This window comes from Plecotus auritus, assembly GCF_963455305.1.
Source record: "Plecotus auritus genome assembly, chromosome: X".
Classification (NCBI taxonomy): Eukaryota; Metazoa; Chordata; class Mammalia; order Chiroptera; family Vespertilionidae; genus Plecotus; species Plecotus auritus.
Window position 1 is genome coordinate 106,506,648 of NC_137784.1, and position 22,575 is coordinate 106,529,222.

Genomic DNA, 22,575 nt, shown 5'->3' on the forward strand with positions numbered 1-22,575 from the left:
TTCCACATATTAAACAGGCCCACCTCATTGTCTGGAAGTTTGTTCCAACCAATTCATTAAATTCATCTCCTGAAAGTATCTCCTCTTCCTGTCATTCATACTTTGATTAATGATACTATTATTGAGCCATTTTATATAGCTAAAATTCTTAGAGTTGTCCTTTATATTTACCTTTTTCTCATACTCCACACTCAATAAGTCACCAAGTATTATCAATTCTAACTTCTAAATATCTTCTTCTATTGAACCATCTAAACTGCAGAAGATTAGGCCTTCATCATCTTTTTCAATTGTTTCTCAACTAGTTTCTCACAGTTAAAAGTCTTTCCTCTTATTTTATGTTACCTAGTTTTGGAGACTCTCCCATTTTATAGCACTATGCCCACTGTATTATAATTGTTTAAGTGTTAGAAATCTCCATTGGACTATAAACTGCTAACAGTGTCATATTAGGCTTTTCAATCCCAGTTCTTGGAACAAGTGTCCATATTGATTGTTCAATAAATAGTATTTGAGTATAGGCATTCAATGATTATAAACACAAAATACTATATTAGTTTACCAAGGCATTTAGCCTTCACTTTAATTGTGAAAAGGACAATAAGGATGCCTATTATAGATGCTTTAAATGTTATCATGTAGGTTTGGATGAATCTTCTTGCAACCTCTAAAAGTCCAACACACAAGCAACAATATGTAAATGATCTTCCAAATAGTTCCATACCAAAATGGTTCCTTAAACACCAGGTTAGTTAATTACTACATGCATTAGAATATTTGTTTAACCACTTTTACAAATCTATTAACAGAGGCTTAAGAAAAGAAAGGTTTAGTTCTCTCACAGGTAAGTAAAGAAGTATAGGGAGTTTTTTCCCCTGAGGTTAACCAGTAAATGGTTCCCTCTATGTCATTACTATTGTGTCAACTCCCACGATGTTGCCTTTATCTATCAGGCGTCCTCAAACTACTGCCCACGGGCCACATGCGGCCTGCCGAGGACATTTATGCGGCCCGCCAGGTGCCGCTGCCTGTCCTGCTTAGCAGCTGACTATTCCCGGGCCCGCAGTGCGCATAGGAAATTGTTCATAGTTGGTTTTTTTTTAAACTATAGTCCGGCCCTCCAACGGTCTGAGGGACAGTGAACTGGCCCCCTGTTTAAAAAGTTTGAGCACCCCTGATCTAAATTGCTTCACCATCACTACATCCAAAAGAAGGTGTGGGGGAAAGAGTGGATGGCAAACACATTTCTTTTAGGGATATGACCTGAAAGTTGCACACAGCAGTTTTGCTCATATTCAATTTTCCGGTATTTGATCATGTGACCAAATTTGAGGCAAAGAATGTCGTTATCTCACTGGGCAGCTAGTTTCCCTGGAAAGGGATTTCAAAGAAGGTATTTCTCTCAGGAATTTAATGGGATAAGTGCTCTTGGAAGCAATATCTGTAAGGAATCACTGGAAGCAGGATTGCTAAAAGCAGAGTTGAACTTCAGTGCATTTGCAACAGAGACCACAGCAGATCCCTCAGGAATCTCTGAAGTATTGTTATCCCTTCAGAAATGTCTAGAATTGAGGCAATCCTGGACCAACAAGTGATTGGATAGAAACTTCCCTGTGGGAGGGGACATGACTTTGGGTGAACCAGCTTGCCAAGGGTAATTCATAAGAAGGAAGACATCAATAGCCACTGAGACAGAAACAATTTAGGTAGACAGGGGCAGGACCAGGGGAGGAGGAAGTGAAACCAGGAACCTAGCTAGGCAGAGTTACTAAGATACCCCAACTGGGATGGGAAGGAAGAGTGCACGCAAAAGGCATGAACTTTAAAATGTATGGTTATTACTGAGACAGACAGCGTGCAGATAACCAATCAAAGGCAGGGAGGCAAGCAATATACAAAAAAAGCACTCGTTCCCTTCCCTTCTCTCCCAGAGCAGCTCATGGATACCTGACATTCCTGTTGCTGAGGAGCACATGCCCTGTGCCCACGTGGCATACCGCCATGGGGCCTCCACACATGGACTATTAGACTTTAATTAGCCTGGATACTAAACTACTCCCCACTGTAACATGGAAAGGAAGCTCTGGACACTGACCTGCTCTTGGAACCCTAGCTGCACCTTTCCCAGGACTGGCTTCTCACAATAAACTCTCATTCCATTAATAGTTTTTGTCCATGACTTCATTCTTCGATTTTCACGAGACAAGAACTTGGACTAAAAACACCCACATTTTTGGTTTCACCACCACATCTGGGAAAGTGAATGGCTTGATCATTAAAGGAAGATCTGTGCAGTACATTTCAGCACCCATTAATGCAGTTGATGCTCAGCTAAAAATTGGGAGGTTCTCTTATAAAAAAGGAAAAAGAAGGTATGGATATTGAGAGAATGCATAGATTTTCTATGGTGGTGTTATAAATTACCACATGGTTAGCAGCTTGAAATAATACCCAGTTATGATTTCACAGCCCTGTAAGTCAGAAGTCCTGTTCAGTTTGGCTTCTCAGCTTAGGGTCTCACAAGGCTGGAATGAAGTACAGGCTTGACTGGTGTTTTGTTTTATTGTTTGTCATGACCTCCTGATTCATTGGTTGATGCTCAACCACTGAGCCATGCCAGCCGGGCACTGAGAATAGTATTTTAAATACTAATGGTTTATTTAGGCAAGGAAATTCTGATTCAACTGACAAATTTAAAACAAACAACTTGCAGAAATTATGTTTAACTTAAAACTTTTTATTCTTTAATCTATAAAACATTTTTATGGATGTAAATACCACAGGATTTGATATCTGGTAGGTAAAAGATAGGAATTATGGAATTTAATAGCAATAAATAATTGTTTAAGTTGTTTTCAGAGTTCTGTCAAAATAGAGTTAATTTAAATCAAAACACTATTAAGCTAGAATTTAATAATGATGTTTATTTGAATGTAAACTTAATTTGTAGATTAAATAAGAACTGGTATATAATCAAGAGCATACAACATCCCAGATCAGAAGTTGAGAAAGCCCACTTGAAAGCTGGTTTGGAACATTTAATATTAATGAGAAATTGACACCAGAAATTTTAATCTAAAGGTCAGTTATATCTGAGAGTCAAATAGAAAAATAATCCAAATTTAGATCCACTTTTCTCATATGAATTATAAATCATATTATTTATCCAGGACTTTTTGGAGCAATATGTCTTGAATTTCATGGATAATGATTTTTTTTACCAGTCTTTCTTTGCAAAAGTCTTCCTTTATAACCCAATATGGGCTTATATCTCATTTTCATTTAGATATCTTTTCTTAGCTTTGTGTTGGTGATTCTTACTGCTGTTGTCATACACTTGTTAATGAGTATCCTCAATTAGCATTTTTCATTGTTATCCTTTTAAAAACTCATTTTTAAAAACTATTATGTATTATTGTGATAGCAGTACATCTTTACAGATACAAAGTACTAAGTTAACAGTAAGTAAACACAAATAAACCGAATTTCCTTCAGTTTTTGGAAAGAATAGGCTTCGTGTACATGGGTCTGAAACAGAGGAGAGAACTGTAAAGCAACAAAATTGAGAAAAACTATGGAAATTCCCATTATGGGTTTCTTCACTTTCCTATTATCCCTGAATCAGACTGTATTATTTATATAATGAAAATAAGGATTAATAATAATACAATCATCTCACATACCAAACACTGGTATATGCCTATAGATACTCTCAATCTACATTTCTTATATTAGAAGCCTGGCAGTCTCAGAAGGTCAAAGGGATATATAAAGAGAGTGTTTTTACCCCTTTAAATATGTTTTTAATTGTAATCCTTTTTCCATCATGGGTTACTTGTCTCACTATTCACTTTAACAGCAAATTTATTCTAGGGCACTGAAGACAGAATTTTTTGCACAGCTTAACTCCTCTGGGATATAAAATGAGGTGAGATCCTCATTAGTCTAATGTGAACAGAACTCTGGTGGTGATTGGGGTGACAGAAGTCTGTGTTTAACTGTTCTTACCAACCTAGGTTTTCAGCATTCATCAAATTCACCATGTTTCCCATATCCACCTTTTTGTCTGGCTTTCCTGTTTTTGTTAATTATGGGTCTTTCCAACCAAATATACTGAGTTGTTTTTCATTCTTCCCTATTATTACTTAGGATCCAAACATTGTCAGGGCCTGTTTCTTTTACCTTTGTGATGCCTTGGGCCTCCCTACCCCACCCCAGGTAATCTAGTTTTCATCTGCATAGCTACCACTCTATTGAGTCTAAAGCCTAAAGCTCCTCTTTGTTTTATAGCCTACTGCTTAGTCTCCCTGCTTCAAGCTCCTCATTCTCCAAACTACTTTATATTGACCACTTTATGTTTCATCAAATAGAGCTGGGACCAGAGCATTCTCCTGCTCCCTAAACTTCTCTGTTCTCTCTTAGTCATAAAAACCACTGTCTCTTCTCTGAACTCCTATAAAATGTTTTAATTTCTTATACCACAGACAATACATTACCTTGCTTTGTGTACATGCTTTGTCTTCCTGCTGTGGTGATTGGATATTGTCTTCTACACAGTAGAAATGTATTAAATATTACTGAGTAGATGAATATATGGATAAATGTACACTCAACTTTATATAAAGGTATTGTTGAATTTTCTGTTATTGTTTAGACAACTTGTCTTGTGAGCCTGCATTACTAAATGAGAAATCTATAAGGTCTGGTAAGTATATAATGATCTAAAATTAAGTTCTATGTGTAAGCAAAACAGATAGTTTCTATGTGAAGAGTTATTAAGATCCCTGAAAAAGGATTGTATCCAATCCTCACTTCACCCCCCACCCAAATCCAAAACTCACATTGTTATGTAAATAAGCTCCTAAGGTTTATTTATGTACATGAAGGAAATCCTATGAATTCAGAACTAACTATAACAGAACTCAAGTTTTTTTTGTTTGTTTTGCTTTGTTTTCCTTATCCCCATATTGAGAATATTGAACATTTTTATTTGCTGTTACTTAATTTAATTGTGAGAGACGAGTCTTGATTTATTGGCTCCTAAGTAAGTGTGTTTCCTATTTTTTAATGCTGCAAGTACCAAAATAATTAGATTTATGATTATCATACCAATGTAAATTCTTTAAATGCTACTCAAAAAAAAAGAAAGCATATTCTCTTTGGGTAAGGTGTCCTATAATTTTCTGAGTTAATTCATTTTCCAGAGAGACTAGATCATTACAATGGAGAGCCATGCTTTAAGAGAATTCCATATGAATAAATAGTGTCTTTGATTTTAGAAGTCCTTAATTTGGGTTCAAAGAATGAACTTCAAAATATTAATGAATCTCTTGAAATTGTATATAGGTTTGTGCCTATCAGTGCTGCCCCTTTCTACTTTAGAGAAAAAATTACATAATTTTGATCACATTCTCAAAGGGTTTTATGACCTACAAATTGTTAAGAATTTTCTAAAAACAACACATTTTGAAATTTTGGTTCTGAGTCCTAATTCAGGAAAATAAAAGACTTTGCAGACTAGAAATATATATCTTCACCAAAGTGTAGTAATTTAGGAAATGAATATTAGACAAAGAATTTAATAATTATGTCAGCCAACCCTATGTTCAATATGAAGTCCTGTTATTCAGACTGCTTTCATTATTTTGTCACTCACTCATTTATTCAGTAGCCATTCTTGCATTCATATCTTTTATTAGAAACTGCAATATTAATAGAGGAAAAAGGAAAAAAAAGGCAAGTTGTGTTTTTCTTCACTGATTCTGTAAAACACATCCACACATAAGACCATCTTTTCAAAACATTTTAAACCTACAAATTGTTTAAGTCAGTATTTTGGGGGAAAAATTTAAACAAAGATTTTTATAAAGGTGACAAAATATTAGAGTAAGTTGCAGAAACATTTACTTTTTCCTTATATACTCCTGTAATTAAAAGAAACAATAAACTAGCCTATATAAGTGTGTTCTGATGGGAGCCTATGTGGTAATGAATACCTCCTTGGTAATCCATGTCTAAGTTATCTTAGTTGCTGTAAAAAAAGCAAACAAACAACTTAAGCAACTTTCATTATATAGTTTATCTGTAGACAAAAATAATCTAGAAAGTAATTACCTAATTGAAATAATGTAAAGCATGGGCACTCTTACAAATATTTTCTCTAGATTTAGAAGCAGTGTCACAGATTTGTATCATAATATTGATGACGCAAAGAAGGTAAGGAGAAGCACTGACAAGTTTTCTCCAATACTTGGTTTAACCTAAATGACTATATTATTTTCCAATAAGGCTAAACTTTTCATCATTAAAAATGCAATTCTTACTGTTGCCTCTGTTCTTTGCTCATTCTATATTCCATAATGAAAATTATTTTACTTCTCCCAAAGTTTTTTTCCTATCAAGAATAATCTCCTCCAGGCCACACAACAAATTGTTTCATCTTAAGACCCCTCTCTTCCATTTATAAATATTTAGCATTGTCTGACAAATAATATCAGTTTTATCCAGTAACTTTATATATTCTTTTATTCATACATTCTATAAGTATTTAGTAATCTCTACCTATATGCTAAGAACTGCTTTTAAAAGTGGAGGTATAGTAGTATGCAAAATAGTATTCTCATTCTCACAGTACAACCATTTTAGAAAGAATAGGGAGACAACAAAAATATAATCAAGGAAATATTCTCTGAAAGATAGTATTTGAGAAGAGACCTTTAGTATTCAGAAAATAAATCTTATGGTTACTTAAGGGAAGACTATTCTCATGAAAGCAAATATTAATTGAAAAACCCTGAAGTACTTATGTGCCTGAAATATTCAAGGAACAGTAATAATGCCAGTGAGACTATAGTTGAATAGTGAAACAGGAAGTCAGAGATGTAGAAAGAGACAGAAATAGCAATGTCATGTAGGCCTAAGTGAGGTCTTTGTGTGTTACTTTGAAGGAGGTGGGAAGCCAATGAACAGTTTGAATAGAAAAGTCCTATGATGTAACAAACCTTTTAAAAGGAGAACTCTGATTATTGAGTAAGAAACAGACTACAAGTGTAGTTTTAAGAAGATTTTTAAATATTTATATTTATATTTGTAATTGATTTCAGAGAGGAAGGGAGAGGGAGAGAGAGATAGAAACATCAATGATGAGAGGAAATTATTAATTGGCTGCCTCGTGCACACCCCACACTGGGGATCGAGCCTGCAACCCAGGCATGTGTCCAGACTGAAAACGGAACCATGACCTCCTGGTTCATAGGTCGACGCTCAAACACTGAGCCCGGCTTGCCTGGCTACCAGTGTATTTTTTTTTTTAAATAAATCTTTATTCAGATTATTACAATTGTTTCTCCTTTTTCCCCCCATAGCTCCCCTCCACCCAGTTCCCACCCCACGTTCTGCCCTTACCTCCCCCGCACTGTCCTCATCCATAGGTGTACGATTTTTGTCCAGTCTCTTCCCGCACCCCCCATACCCCTTTCCCCCTGAGAATTATCAGTCCACTCCCTTTCTATGCCCCTGATTCTATTATATTCACCAGATTATTCTGTTCCTCAGGTTTTTAATTCACTTGATTTTTAGGTTAACTTGTTGATAGATATGTATTTGTTTTTCATAATTTTTATCTTTACTTTTTTCTCCTTCCTCTTCTTAAAGAATACCTTTCAGCATTTCATATAATACTGGTTTGGTGGTGATGAACTCCTTTAGCTTTTTCTTGTCTGTGAAGCTCTTTATCTGCCCTTCAATTCTGAATGATAGCTTTGCTGGGTAGAGTAATCTTGGTTGTAGGTTCAGGCTATTCATCACTTTGAATATTTCTTGCCACTCCCATCTGGCCTGCATAGTTTCTGTTGAGAAATCAGCTGACAGTCGTATGGGTGCTCCCTTGTAGGTAACTAACTGTTTTTCTCTTGCTGCTTTTAATACTGTCTCTTTGTCTTTTGCTCTTGGCATTTTAATTATGATGTGTCTTGGTGTGGTCCTCTTTGGATTCCTTTTGTTTGGGGTTCTGTGCGCTTCCTGGACTTGTAAGTCTATTTCTTTCACCAGGTGGGGGAAGTTTTCAGTCATTATTTCTCCAAATAGGTTTTCAGTATCTTGCTCTCTCTCTTCTTCTGGCACCCCCATAATTCTGATGTTGGTACGCTTGAAGTTGTCCCAGAGTCTTCTTACACTATCTTCAACTTTTTGGATTCTTTTTTCTTTTTGCTTTTTCGGTTGAGTGTTTTTTGCTTCTTTGTATTTCAATTCTTTGACTTGATTCTTGTGTTCCTCTAGTCTGTTGTTGGGTCTCTGTATAATATTTTTTATTTCAGTCAGTGTATGTTTAATTTCTAGTTGGTCCTTTTTCATATCTTCGAGGGTCTTGTTATATTTATCGGCCTTTTCTAGGATATTCTTGAAAAGCCTTATAACCGTGGTTTTGAATTCTATATCCAGTCGTTTGTTTTCCTCCATTTCTTTCGTTTGTGATCTGTTTCTTTGATGCCGTATTTTCACTGCTTCCCTGAGTTGGTAGGGTAGATTTGTGTGCTAGGTTTCCTATATGGCCCAGTGGGTCTGCCTCCCCAGTTAACCTGAGGTGGACACTCTTGGTGCACCCCTTTGTGGACTGTGTGTACAGCCTTGTTGTAGTTAAGTCTTGATTGTTGTTGGTATAACTGGGAGGAATTGACCTCAAGGCCAGTTGGCTGTAAGGATCAGCTGTGTCTACACTGGGAGAAGTTCGGTGCTGGAGACAGCCTTATAGGATTAGACTTGCCAAATTGCAATAGCCTCTGTGCTCAGCTTGGATGGGGTGGAGTCTCAGGGCAGAGCAGACAGTCTTGGCTTCCAGTCAGCCTTGCCCTTGCGTGCGTGCGCGCCTGCAGACCTCTGCCTTCCCCGGCTCCCTAGTCTCTGCCCGAGAGTCCAGATTCCCCCCCGTAAGAGCGCGGGTCCCCAGGGGCTTGCCTGGAACTCGGGTTCAGTGCAGTCAGAATTGGGGTTCAGTGCAGTCAGGAGCTTCAGACTCGCTTCTGCTAGGGAAAGCCTGTGGCAACCTCCGCAGCCTTTGTGCACACTGGCCCGCGCACCTCCAGAACCCTGCCTGCCGGGGCTCCCCTGGGTCTCCCCCAGGTCTCCGAGTCTCCAGGTGCCTTTCTCTCTACCTGACAGTCCAGACTTCCCCTGTATGAGCCTGGATCCACGGGGTTTAGCCCGGGACTGGGGTTCAGTGCAGTCAGAACTGGGGTTCAGTGCGGTAGGGGGCTTCCTTCCCCCTTCCGCCAGAGAAAGTCAGCCAGGCTCTCAGCCACCCTTCCTCTCTCCACGCACAAAGACCTTTTGCCGTACCTCCAATTCTCTGTGAGCTTTTCTCTTTCCTTCTAGTTGTAGAATTTTCACTCAGCCAGCTTTCCTGTGGTTCTGGATGGTGTCTGTTCTGTCTTTTAGTTGTAGTTTTGAAATTGTTGTTTGAGGCAGCAGTTTAGGTGCTTACCTATGCCGCCATCTTGGTTTCTCCTCTACCAGTGTATTTTTGATGGGTAGTGGAGACAGAACTGGTTTAGAGAGAATGAGAGGAGAAGCACTTTTGGAGTGGAGAGTAAGGACCTCTGAAACCTCCTTAAAAGCAATGAGAACCCACCAAAAATTATGAAAATCAACTTTTACAGAACTCTGGATATTAACCAGTGGTTTGCAGCAATCCAAGAAGCATTTATTTAAGAAAAATAGCAAAATATTGGTAAAACCAGTGAAGTTAGTAGCATTTTGCCTTGGCCACTCTCCACCACTCTCTCCCCCAGATCTTCTGTAGCCAGGTAATCGCTCTAAAAGTCATAGTGAAGACCAACAGCCTAGCAGCCACTGGAGGAGGCTGAACAGGTATGGAGCTAGCCATAAAGCTTCATTTTCAGAGAATTACTTGATCTGCATGGGATCTCCCTGGAAGTACTAAATCAAATGGCTGGTCTTTATTTAACATGACTCAAGAGCTCATTCAGAACAAAATAATTTTTTCCTTGGGGTATTTAGAGAAAACAATTAGTGGCAGTTTAATATCTCAGCTGTCTGAGGCAGCAATACCAGTTCATTATACAAGACACTTACCAAAAACTTAAAAGAGATATCTGAGGAAGTATATGTCCTTTAGAAGTTTAAAAAGATTTGACATATGTGTGGGAATATAGAAGGTCAAGTACATGTGCATGTCTTTGCACATACACAAAAGAGAAATAAGAAGGCCCTAATATCTTACTTCTCACTAACTTTGAGGATCTGAGCAAGCTGGAAGTCAAGGCAGAGTTGTATACTGCCAGAAGAGGGACTGAAGGTATGGGACAACAGAAAAACAAAGCCATTCACAAAGGCTAGGAGACATTTTTTAAGGTAATATAGAAAACCTTTGTCAAAATATTAGAAAAACAGATAACTGAGGAGAGACACAGACAACAAGTAATATAGGCTTGATTGAATTAGTCCTACAAAGTAATTAAACAAACAACAATAAGGACACACTAGAGAGAACAACAAACACTTGGTGGCTGGGGGAGTGAATCTGATTTTCAGAGTTACCATATTATATTATTAAAGTGGTCTGTTTCCAACAAAATTAAAATATATGCAAAGAAAAATGACATGTGACAGTTATACACAAAAAGAAAGCAGTCAATTGAAACTGTTCCTGACTATTGCCATATGTTGGACTTATTAGGATAATATTAAATCAGCATTTATAAATAAACCAGAGGCATGGTGCACAAAATTCGGGAACAGGGCTATGTTTCCCTCAGCCTAGCCTGCACCCTCTCCAATCTGAGACCCCTCGAGGAATGTCCGACTGCCCATTTAGGCCCGATCCCATAATCCAGGACACTGGCTCCCAACTGCTCGCCTGCCTGGCTTCCTGATTGCCCCTAACCGCTTCTGCATGCCAGCCTGTTCACCCCCTAACTACTCCCCAGCCAGCCTGATTGATGCCTAACTGCCCTCCCCTGCAGGCCTCGTCAACCCTAACTGCCCTCCCCTGCCGAACCAGTCACCCTTAACTGCCCTCACCTGCCAGCCTTATCGCCCCTAACTGCTCTCCCCTGCTGGTCTGGCCCACGCCCAACTGCCCTCCCCTGCTGGCCATCTTGTGGCAGCTATCTTGTGTCCATATGGGGGCAGCCATCTTTGACCACATGTGGGCAGCCATTTTGTGTGTTGGAATGATGGTCAATTTGCATATTATCCTTTTATTAGATAAGATAGAGGCCTGGTGCATGGGTAGAGGCTGGCTGGTTTGCCCTGAAGGGTGTCCTGGAGCAGGTTGGGGGTTCCCTTGGCTTGTGGGGTGGCCTGGTTGAGGGTCCTGTGGTGGTTTGCAAGCCAGCCACACCCACCGGTGACCCAAGTGTAGACTGGAAGCAGGTATCTGGGATTTATTTATCTGCTATAATTGAAACTTTGTAGCCTTGAGCAGAGGCCAGAGCAGGACAGGACGGGCAGGAAGCTTGGCTTACTCCATCGCTGGGGGCAACCCAATCCTCCTGCTTGTTCCAGCTCCGTGGCAACTGCCATCTTGGTTGGGTTAATTTGCATACTCGCTCCTTATTGGCTGGTGGGCGTGGTTTGTGGGCATAGCAGAGGTGCGGTCAATTTGCATGTTTCTTTTTTATTAGATAGGATTTGAAGAAGTAAGGAAATTATAGCTAAAGAAATGAAGTATAAGAGTGATGTTCTTTAAATAGAGAATATCTCCTTGGTTAAATTTATTTATAGGCACCTTTTTTGTTGCAATAGTAAATGGGATTGTTTTCTTAATTTCTTTTTTTGATATTTCATTATTGGTGTAGAAAAATGCTAACGATTTCTGACTATTAATTTTGTATCCTGCTATTTATTAAAGCTAGTAGAATTTCGGTGGAGTTTTTAGGGTTTTCTATGTACAATATTATGTCATTACAAATGATGACAGTTTTACTTCCTCCTTTCCAATTTGGATGTTTTTTATTTCTTCTTGTCTGATTCTGTGGAAAGTACTTCCAGTACTATCCTATCTAATAAAAGAGTAATATGCAAATTGACCATACCTCTGCTACACCCACAAGCCACGCCCACCAGCCAATCAGAAGCGAGTGTGCAAATTAACCCAACCAAGATGGCTGTGGCCACAGAGCAAGCAGGAGGCTTGGGTTTCCCCGGCAATGGAGGAAGCCAAGCTTCCCGCATACCCTAGCCAGCCCAGGCCTACACTCAAGGCTACAAAGTTTTAATTATAGAAGATAAATAAATCATACCAAAATGGCTGCGGCCACGGAGCAAGCAGGAAGCTTGGCTCCGCTCAAGGCTACAAAGTTTCAATTGTAGAAGATAAATAAACCCCAGATACCAGGGCCTCCACTTGGGTCTCCGTGGGGTGTGGCTGGCCTGCAAACCACTACAAGCCCCTTGCCCAGGCTGCCCCATGCCACAAGGGAACCCCCACCCTGATCCCGGACACCCTTCAGGGCAAACCAGCTGGCCCCCACCCATGCACCAGGCCTCTATCCTATCTAATAAAAGAGTAATATGCAAATTGACCATCACTCCAACACACAAGATGGCTGCTCCCATGTGGTCAAAGATGGCTATCCCATGTGGACACAAGATGGCCACCACAAGATGACCAGCAGGGGAGGGCAATTGGGAGGAACCAGGTCTGCAAAGAAGGGCAGTTGTGGGCGATCAGGCCAGCAGGGGAGGGCAGTTGTGAGGGACCAGGCTTGCAAGGGAGGCCAGTTGGGGGCAATCAAGCCTGCAGGGGAGGGCAATTAGGGGTGACCAGGCTGGCAGAGGAGGGAAGTTGGGGGCGACCGGGCCTCCAGGGAAGGGCAGTTGGGGGGGACCCAGGCCTGTAGGGGAGAGCAGTTGGGGGCAATGAGGCTGGCAGGGGAGGGCAGTTAGGGGTGACTAGGCCTGTAGGCATGGGAAGTTAGGGGCAAACAGGCTGCCAGGGGAGCAGTTAGGCATCAATCAGGCTGTCAGGGGAGTGGTTAGGGGGTGATCAGGCTGGCAGGCAGAAGCAGTTAGGGGCAATCAGGAAGGCAGGCAGGTGAGTATTTGGGAGCCAGCAGTCCTGGATTGTGAGAGGGATGTCTGACTGCCCGTTTAGGCCCGATCCTACCTGGATCAGGCCTAAACGGGCAGTCGGACATCCCTCGAGGGGTCCCAGATTGGAGAGGGTGCAGGCTGGGCTGAGGGACACCCCCCACCCCTGTGCACGAATTTCATGCACTGGGCCTCTAGTGTTGAATAAAAGTGGTGAAAGTGGACATCCCTGTTTTGTTCCTGATCTTAAGGAAAATCCTTTTAGTTTTTGTTCATTGAGTGGGATGTTGCTGTGTGGGTTTTTAACAAATGGATATAAACTCAGCTAATCAATTTAATCTATAGACCACTGATTTTAGAATGACATTGGCCGTAATAATCTGAGATTATATATTGGTTGACTTCATTAGAACATTTTGTTTTTGTGAAATATCCCAAACTTTTAAAGATGGATATTTTCTTTGAAATAAGTAACTATAAAATTATATTAAAATGTGTTCAAACTTATTGTATTACTTGGATCATTGTAAATATCATTTCATTTATTGTAAGTACAGTCAAAGGCCATGTCTTCTCAAAGATTTCATCCTTTTGTCCCTTTATAATGATTTCCTGATACATAGATTATTCATTTAACAATTGGGTACCATCTTGACCGTGATAGCGAATACACTTCATCTTAACTACCAACTTCCATAGATAGGTAATGGCTCCTTGAGGTCTTACATTCAACAGGATTATGAAGCCATTAATATTGAGGAAATAATGCTGTGATCAATCAACAATGTCTTCCATGGCAAATAGAGGTATTACTTTGTGTATATACAAGTCTTGGTATATTCATACTCATACCGATATCAAAGTATGATATTTCATACTTTGGTATTACTCACAGTACCTGACATATTGTAGACATTCAATAAATACTCAAATAATATTCTCCCACTCACAACTCAAGATTCTCTGCAAAATCAGCCTCTTTGCATTGGTAAAATATATAAGAAGGATCAGTTTCTTCTACTTTAAACTTGAGTTGTTTGATTATATCCAGAAACAGTACATATGTAGCAAATATTATTGTAAACAAATCCCAAATTAATAAAGCCTTAGTATTATTATATCTATTTTCAAAATTAACTATGAAATCCCCAAAGGAATAATAATAATAATAATAATAATAATAATAATAACAACTAACACATTATGTACCAGGCATTGTTTATAGGCACTTTAAAAACATCAACTTGGAGAAGATGGCGGCTAGCAGGATGGAGGTGAGGGAGAGGAAGTGAGTGAGCGAGGGTATGAGAGGAGAGTGTGTGGATGTGTGTGGTGTGTGTGTGAATGAGTAAGGGACAGTTAAAGCCCCGTAGGAGCAGCAGGGGCTAGCAGACCAGGCTCTCTTAGACAAGGAGAGACTACCACCGCTCTGGGCACTCCCCAGACTGCAAACTCCGGCATGGGGCCCACGCCATCTTGAAGGGGAGAATGGCCTTTTTTAGGAACTCATCAGCACCACCAACCAGACAGGCCCTGGAACTGCCCCACAACCGAGCAGCCACTCCAGCCAAAATCTTGCTGCCCCACCCACAGACCCCTGGACCCTGATACCTCCACCTCCAAAGGTGCAGTGTGCGGCAACAGTAAGCACAACCTCCCCCTCCCCAGTGGCAGAACTCCAGAAAAAACATTCTCGTGTTTCCAGCACACACAGACATCAAGGGCACACCATTCCGTGGGAAGTGTCTGGGAGCCACTGGGAGCCCCCGCAGGTGTGATTTTGTACAGACAAGTGTCCTCAGCCATGCAGTAGAAATTCTGAACTTCCTCTTCCTGAATAACTACCCACGGACACCCCAGCTGTGCAACTTCAGTGCCAGGGCCCCTCAGAGTGCATCAGAGCTCTGTGCAGGCAAAGGCAACTCCACAGATGTGCATTTCCAACAGCCAGGCCCCCTGATCCCATCTATCTACAGCGTGCTCAGGGGAGCAGCTGTGAGACTCTGCTGGGTGTGATTCTGCACAGACAAGGGTGCGCTGCCCCGCAGTACAAATTCTGAACTCCCTCTTCCTGAATAACTGCCCACAGATACTCCAGCTCTGCAACTTCAGTGACAGGGCCCCTCAGAGTGCGCCAGAGCTCTGCACAGGCAAAGGCACCTCCACACGCACTCATTTCCAAGGAGCAGGACCCCTGAGCCCATCTCCCCACAGCATGCTGGGGGAGCAGCTGTGAGACTCTGTTGGGTGTGATTCTGCACAGACAAGGGCACACTGCCCCACAGTAGAAACTCTGAATTCCCTCTTCCTGAATAACTGCCCACATTCACCCCAGCTGCTCAACCTCAGTGTCAGGACCTCTCAGAGTGCTTCAGAGCTCTGCACCAGCAAAGGCACCTCCACAGATGCGAATTTCCAACAGGCAGGCACCCTGAACCCATCTACGCACAGGGTGGTAGTGGGAGCCACTGTGAGCTCTCCCTGGGTGTGATCTTGGACAAACAGGGGAGCACACACCCCCAGGAGTAGAAATTCTGAATTCACTTATCCTGGATACCTGCCCACAGGAACCTCAATTACATGGCTACACTGCCAGGGCCCTTCAGAGTGCTTAAGTGTGCCTCGCAGACAAACATACTGGGAGTGAGCCACCACTGGGAGTGAGCACCTATCCACCACAGGTGCAGCAGCAAAAGCTGAGTCTGCCCACCCCACAACTACAGAACTCTGGAGACCACAGTCACACCTTTCCAGAGTGCAGGCCCCCTGAACCCCATCACCCCAACAGATGGTTCCTGGGTGCCACTGTGAGTCCCTGCTGGGCATGCGTGATTTCAATTAAGGGTGCAAGACAGCAAAAATTGGGACACTCCCCTCCATAGCTGCTGACTTCTAGACACCGCAGTTGTGCCTCTCAAGCTTGCAGGCCTACATCAAGAGAACCCAAATAGCTCAAGTAGGGAGCTACACTAGATTTACAAGCCCAGGAGAACTGAGAGATTACACCAGTAGCACCATCCCCAGAAGAACCTGGGTAGCAAAACAATTGGATCTACAATTAAAACATTACAGGAAAACATGGGGAGACAAAAAAAGCAATCCCAAAAGGAAAGAAAAGAGGAATCACCAGAAAGGGAGTGAAATTGAAGCTAGCAGATTATCAGAGAAAGAATTCAGAGTAATGGTTATAAGGGTGTTTAAACGGCTGGATGACAAATACACACAACTCTATGAGAATTATAATTAGCTGAATGAGAATGTTGCCAACATGAAAAGGAACCAAGAGGAGATGAAGAATGACATAGCTGCAATAAAGAACACAATGGAAGGCTCAAACAGTAGACTAGAAGAGGCGGAGGATGGCATCAGCGAATTAGAAGACAAAGTAAGAAAAAACACAGAAACACAGCAGCAACTGGAAAGAAGACTTAAAAAGCAAGAGGAGAACCTAAGGGAGCTTTGGGACAACACAAAACGAAACAATATTCGCATAATAGGGGTACCAGAAAAAGAGGAAGAGAAGCAAGGAATAGAAAATCTGTTTGAAGAAATAATGACAGAAAACTTCCCTGATATTGGCAAGAAAAAACCTATGCAAGTCCAAGAAGCACATAGAGTCCCAAACAAGATGAACCCCAAAAGACCTACATCAAGACACATCATAATAAAATTGGCAAACACCCATGACAAAGTAAGAATCCTAAAGGCTGCCAGAGAGAGACAGAAAGTTATCAACAAGGGTTCTCCTATTAGAATATCAACGGATTTCTCAACAGACACATTGCAGGCCAGAAGGGAATGGAATGAAATTTACAAAGTGATGCAAAGCAAGGGACTGAACCCAAGAATACTATACCCAGCAAGGCTATCGTTCAAAATTGAAGGTGGAATTAGGAGCTTCACAGAAAAAAAGGGCTAAGAGAGTTTATCACTACCAAACAAGCAATGCAAGAAATGCTAAAGGAACTGCTATAAAAATAAGAAAGAGAAAGGCAAGAAGAAACACAAACATTAAGGAAAAATATGACAACAAACATGTACTTGTCAAAAATAACATAAAACGTAAATGGATTAAATGCACCAATCAAAAGACACAAGGTAGCTAAATGGATAAGAAGACATGACCCATATATTTGCTGTCTGCAAGAGACCCACCTCAGAATAAAGGATTCACACAGACTGAGAGTGAAGGGATGGAAAAACATTTTTCAGACAAATGGAAATGAGAAAAAAGCTGGGGTTGTGATACTTATATCTGATAAAATAGACCTCTAAGTAAAGGCCATAACAAGAGATAAGGAAGGCCACTACATAATACTAAAGGGAGCAATTCAACAAGAAGATATAACACTGGTAAACATATATGCACCCAATACAGGAGCACCCAAATACATAAAACAACTTCTGGAAGATATCAAGGGAGAGATTGATAGCAATACAGTCATAGTAGGGGATTTAATACCTCACTGACACCACTGGACAAATCAACTAAACAAAAAATCAGCAAAGAAACAACAATCCTAAATGACGCACTAGATCAGATGGACTTAATTGACATCTTTAGAACATTTCACCCCAAAGCTACACAATATACATTCTTCTCCAGTGAACATGGAACATTTACAAGGATAGACCACATATTAGGACATAGGCAAAGTCTCTTCAAATTCAAGAAGATAGAAATCATATCAAGCATCTCCTCAGATCACAATGGCATAAAACTAGAAATCAACTACAATAAAAACAATCCAAAAAAATCAAACACTTGAAGACTAAATAGCATGCTATTAAACAATGACTGGGTTATCAGAGAGATCAAAGAAGAAATAAAAAACATGATGGCAACAAATTACAGTGAAAACACAACAGTCCAAAATCTATGGGACACAGCGAAAGCAGTCTTGAGAGGGAAGTTCATAGCTCTACAAGCTTACTGCAAAAAATAAGAAACAATGGTAATAAATTATCTAACCCTACAACTCAAAGAGGTAGAACGAGAGGAACAAGAAAAGCCCAGTATAAGCAGAAGGAAGAAAATAATAAAGATCAGAGTGGAGATAAACAACATAGAGACCAAAGAAGCAATACAAAAGATCAACAAAACCAAGAGCTGGTTCTTTGAAAGGATAAACAAGATTGATGAACCTCTTGCCAGGCTCACCAAGAAGGAAAGAGAGAGGACCCAAATAAATAAAATCCGAAATGAAAGAGGAGAAATAACAACAGACCCTACAGAAATACAAAAGATTGTTAAAAAATATTATGAACAACTCTATTCCAACAAACTGGACAACCTGGAGGAAATGGACATATTCCTAGAAAAATACAACCTTCCAAAACTCAATCAGGGAGAATCTAAAAATCTCAATAGGCCAATAACTATGGAAGAAATTGAAACAGTCATTAAAAAGCTTCCAGCAAACAAAAGCCAGGGGCCAGATGACTTCACAGGGGAATTTTACCAAACATTCAAGGAAGAACTAAAACCTATCCTCCTCAGACTGTTTCAAAAAATTCAAGAGGAAGGAACACTCCAAGCTCATTCTATGAAGCCAACATCACCCTAATATCAAAAGATAAAGACAACACAATGAAAGAGAATTACAGGCCAATATCCCTCATGAACATAGATGCCAAAATCCTCAACAAAATTCTAGCAAATCGGATCCAGAAGTACATCAGAAAGTTCATACACCATGACCAAGTAGGATTTATCCCAGGGATGCAAGGATGGTACAATATCCGAAAATCAATAAATGTGATACATCACATAAACAAATTGAGAGATAAAAACCACATAGTCATATCAATTGATGCAGAAAAAGCATTTGACAAAATCCAACACCCTTTCTTGATAAAAACTCTCAGCAAGGTGGGAATGGAAGGATCATACCTCAACATAATAAAAGCTATATATGACAAACCCACAGCCAACATCATACTCAATGGGCAAACACTAAAACCAATTCCCCTAAGAACAGGAACAAGACAGGGATGCTCACTTTCACAACTCCTGTTCAACATACTGCTGGAAGTACTAGCCATTGTGATCAGACAAGAAGAAGAAATAAAAGGCATCCAAATTGGAAAAGAAGAAGTAAAACAGTCCTTATTAGCAGATGACATGATACTGTACATAGGAAACTCTAAAGACTCCATAAAAAATTATTAGACTTAATAAATGAATTCGGCAATGTAGCAGGATTCAAAATTAATGCCAAGAAATCTATGGCATTTCTATACACCAACAGTGAACTTACAGAAAGAGAGACTAAGAAAACAATCCCATTTACCATCACACCAAAAAAATTAAGATACTCAGAAATAAACTTAACTAAGGAGGTAAAATACCTCTATACAGAAAACTACAGGACATTGGAAAAAGAGATAGAGGAAGACATAAATAGATGGAAGAGCATACCATGTCCATGGATTGGTAGAATCAACATCATTAAAATGTCCATACTACCCAAAGCAATCTATAGAGTCAATGCACTCCCCATTAAAATACCAACGGCATATTTCACAGACCTAGAAAGAACTCTCCAAAAATTCATCTGGAATAAAAAAAAGACCCCGAATAGCCACAGCAATCCTGAGAAAGAAGAACAAAGTAGGTGGGATCTCAATACCAAATTTCAAGCTGTATTACACAGCCACTGTTCTCAAAACAGCCTGGTACTGGCACAAGAACAGGCATATAGACCAATGGAGTAGAATAGAGAACGCAGATATCGACCCAAACCACTATGCTCAATTAATATTTGACAAAGGACACATGAACATACAATGGAGTCAAGACAGTCTCTTTAATAAATGGTGTTGGGAAAATTGGACAGATCCATGGAAAAAAATGAAACTAGACCACCAACTTACACCATACACAAAAATAACCTCAAAATGGATAAAGGACTTAAACGTAAGACGGGAAACCATAAAAATACTAGATAAATCCACAGGAAGAGAAATCTCAGACATATGCTGAAGCAATTTCTTCACTGATACCATTCCTAGGGCAATGGAAACTAAAGAGAAAATAAACAAATGGGACTACATCAAAATAAAAAGCTTTTGCACAGCAAAAGAAACCATCAACAAAACAACAAGAGAGCCCACTGTATGGGAGAGCATATTTGCAAATGTTATCACTGATAAAGGTTTAATCTCCAATATTTACAGGGAACTCATACAACTCAATAAAAGGAAGATAAACGACCCAATAAAAAAATGGGCATTGGACCTAAATAGATACTTTTCTAAAGAAGACAAAAGGAAGTCCAAGAGACATATGAAAACCTGCTCAAAGTCACTAATCATCAGAGAGATGCAAATCAAAACAACAATGCAGTACCATCTCACACCTGTCAGAATGGCTATTATCAACAAATCAACAAATGACAAGTGCTGGCCAGGATGTGGAGAAAAAGGAACCCTCGTGCACTGCTGGTGGGAATGCAGACTGGTGCAACCACTGTGGAGAACAGTATGGAGTTTCTCAAAAAAATAAAAATGGAACTCCCATTTGACCCAGTGATCCCACTTCTAGGAATATATCCCAAGAAACTAGAAACACGAATTAGAAAGATTATATGCATCCCTATGTTCATAGCAGCACAATTTACAATAGCTAAGATTTGGAAACTGCCTAGGTGCCCATCAGCAGATGACTGGATCAGAAAACTATGGTACATCTATACAATGTAATACTATGCTGCCATAAAAAAGAAGGAATTCTTACCATTTGCAGCAGCCTGGATGGAAATGGAGAGCATTATGCTAAGTGAAATAAGCCAGTCAATGAAAGAAAAATACCACATGATCTCACTCATTTATGGATAATAAAGAACATTATAAACTGATGAACAAAAAGATAGATACAGAGGTAGTAAAGCATCAAACAGACTGTCAAATTACAGCAGGAAGGTTGGGGAGGGGTGGGGGAGATAATAGATCAACTGAAGGACTTGTATGCATGCATATAAGCATAACCAATGGACGCAAGACACTGGGGGGTGAGGGCATGTATGGGAGTGGGGTGGGGGGGCAATGGGAAAATATGTACACATGGAATACCTTAATCAATATATATATATATATATATATATATATATATATATAATAAAAAATAAAAACATCAACATTAATTTCTTGAATTTCTATAAAGTAGATGTTATTATTAATATACCTACAAAGTTGTTAAATGAGTCACATAGATAGCAAGTGGCAGGGTAGTTGGGTCTTATGTCTATAATTTTGAGTGCTTTAATTTAATTAGAAATGAAGAAAATAAGAGGTGGGGAGCAGTATTGTTACAAGTTGGGAGGGACCACACAAGCAGTCAGCCATGGCAGGAGGAGTATTTATTTATTTTTTAATCTTCACCTGAGGATATTTTTCCATTGATTTTTAGAGAGTGTGAAAGAGAGAGGGAAAGACAGGGAGAAATATAGTTGTGAGAGAAACACATTGGTTGCCTCCTGCACACACCCTGACCAGGGCCCGGGCCAGGAAGGAGTGTTAAACTGAGGTACATACCCTTGACTGGAATCAAACCCAGGACCCTTGGGTCCACAGGCCAATGCTCTATCCACTGAGCAAAACTGGCTAGGGCAGTAGGAGTACTTTATCACTGACAATATTTAGAAATAGTGGTATATGGTGATAATAAAATCAAACCAACTTTTAATCTGTTTGATTGTTTTTAAATTCTCTTTAAGTAGGGCATCCTCTTTTTGGCTGCATCTGTGGCAAACTATTATCTCCCCATTCAATCTCATATCATCTTCCCCTTGGCACAAAATTTAGAAAAAGCAATGATAAAATGATACTGTGCCTGTTCAAATTATACTGTGCCTAGAGTAGCCTGTCTGCCAAGCTGAGGAAGGTCACTCTACTGGATAAGTAGAAAAAGAAATACCAGATGAAACAGGGCAATATGCAGCTAGGTGAGCCTATTCTGAACTCTGAGCTAAGCAGGTTTGCACACTTTTGTACCAAACTGACCAGAGTGAGGCAAAAGGCATCTTGGAATTATATATCTCTCTTTCATAAATAATTCTTTCTCCAGTCCCAGTCAAGCTAGGCTTAACATTATCTGAAAGTAAAAACTTTCAGGGAATAATGAATAATCTTCCCAACAAATGAAAAATGATTTGAAAAACAGTATTTCAGAAAATAAATATGCAAAATTAAAGCAAGAAAAAGGACAAGATTACACAATAGTAGTTCAATCACTTTGTAACATAATAGAAAATATACCTTAATTGTTAAATACTTCATTCATAATGGAGAAGTGCAAAGTCAGGGAACTAGAAGCCAGTACTGCCACATAATTTTTTTATCTTGTTCCCAAGCATGTACCTGTTTGTTTGTTTTTTGTTTTTGTTTTTTATGACTTTCTTCTGTGCAACCCTCCAAGCAGAGTGAAATATCAGCTCTTCTGGGATATTGGAACCAAATTAGAATGTTCCTTGGAGGATTCATCTCTGACTACATTGTTGAAAAGTGAAGTGATGTTTAGAAAAT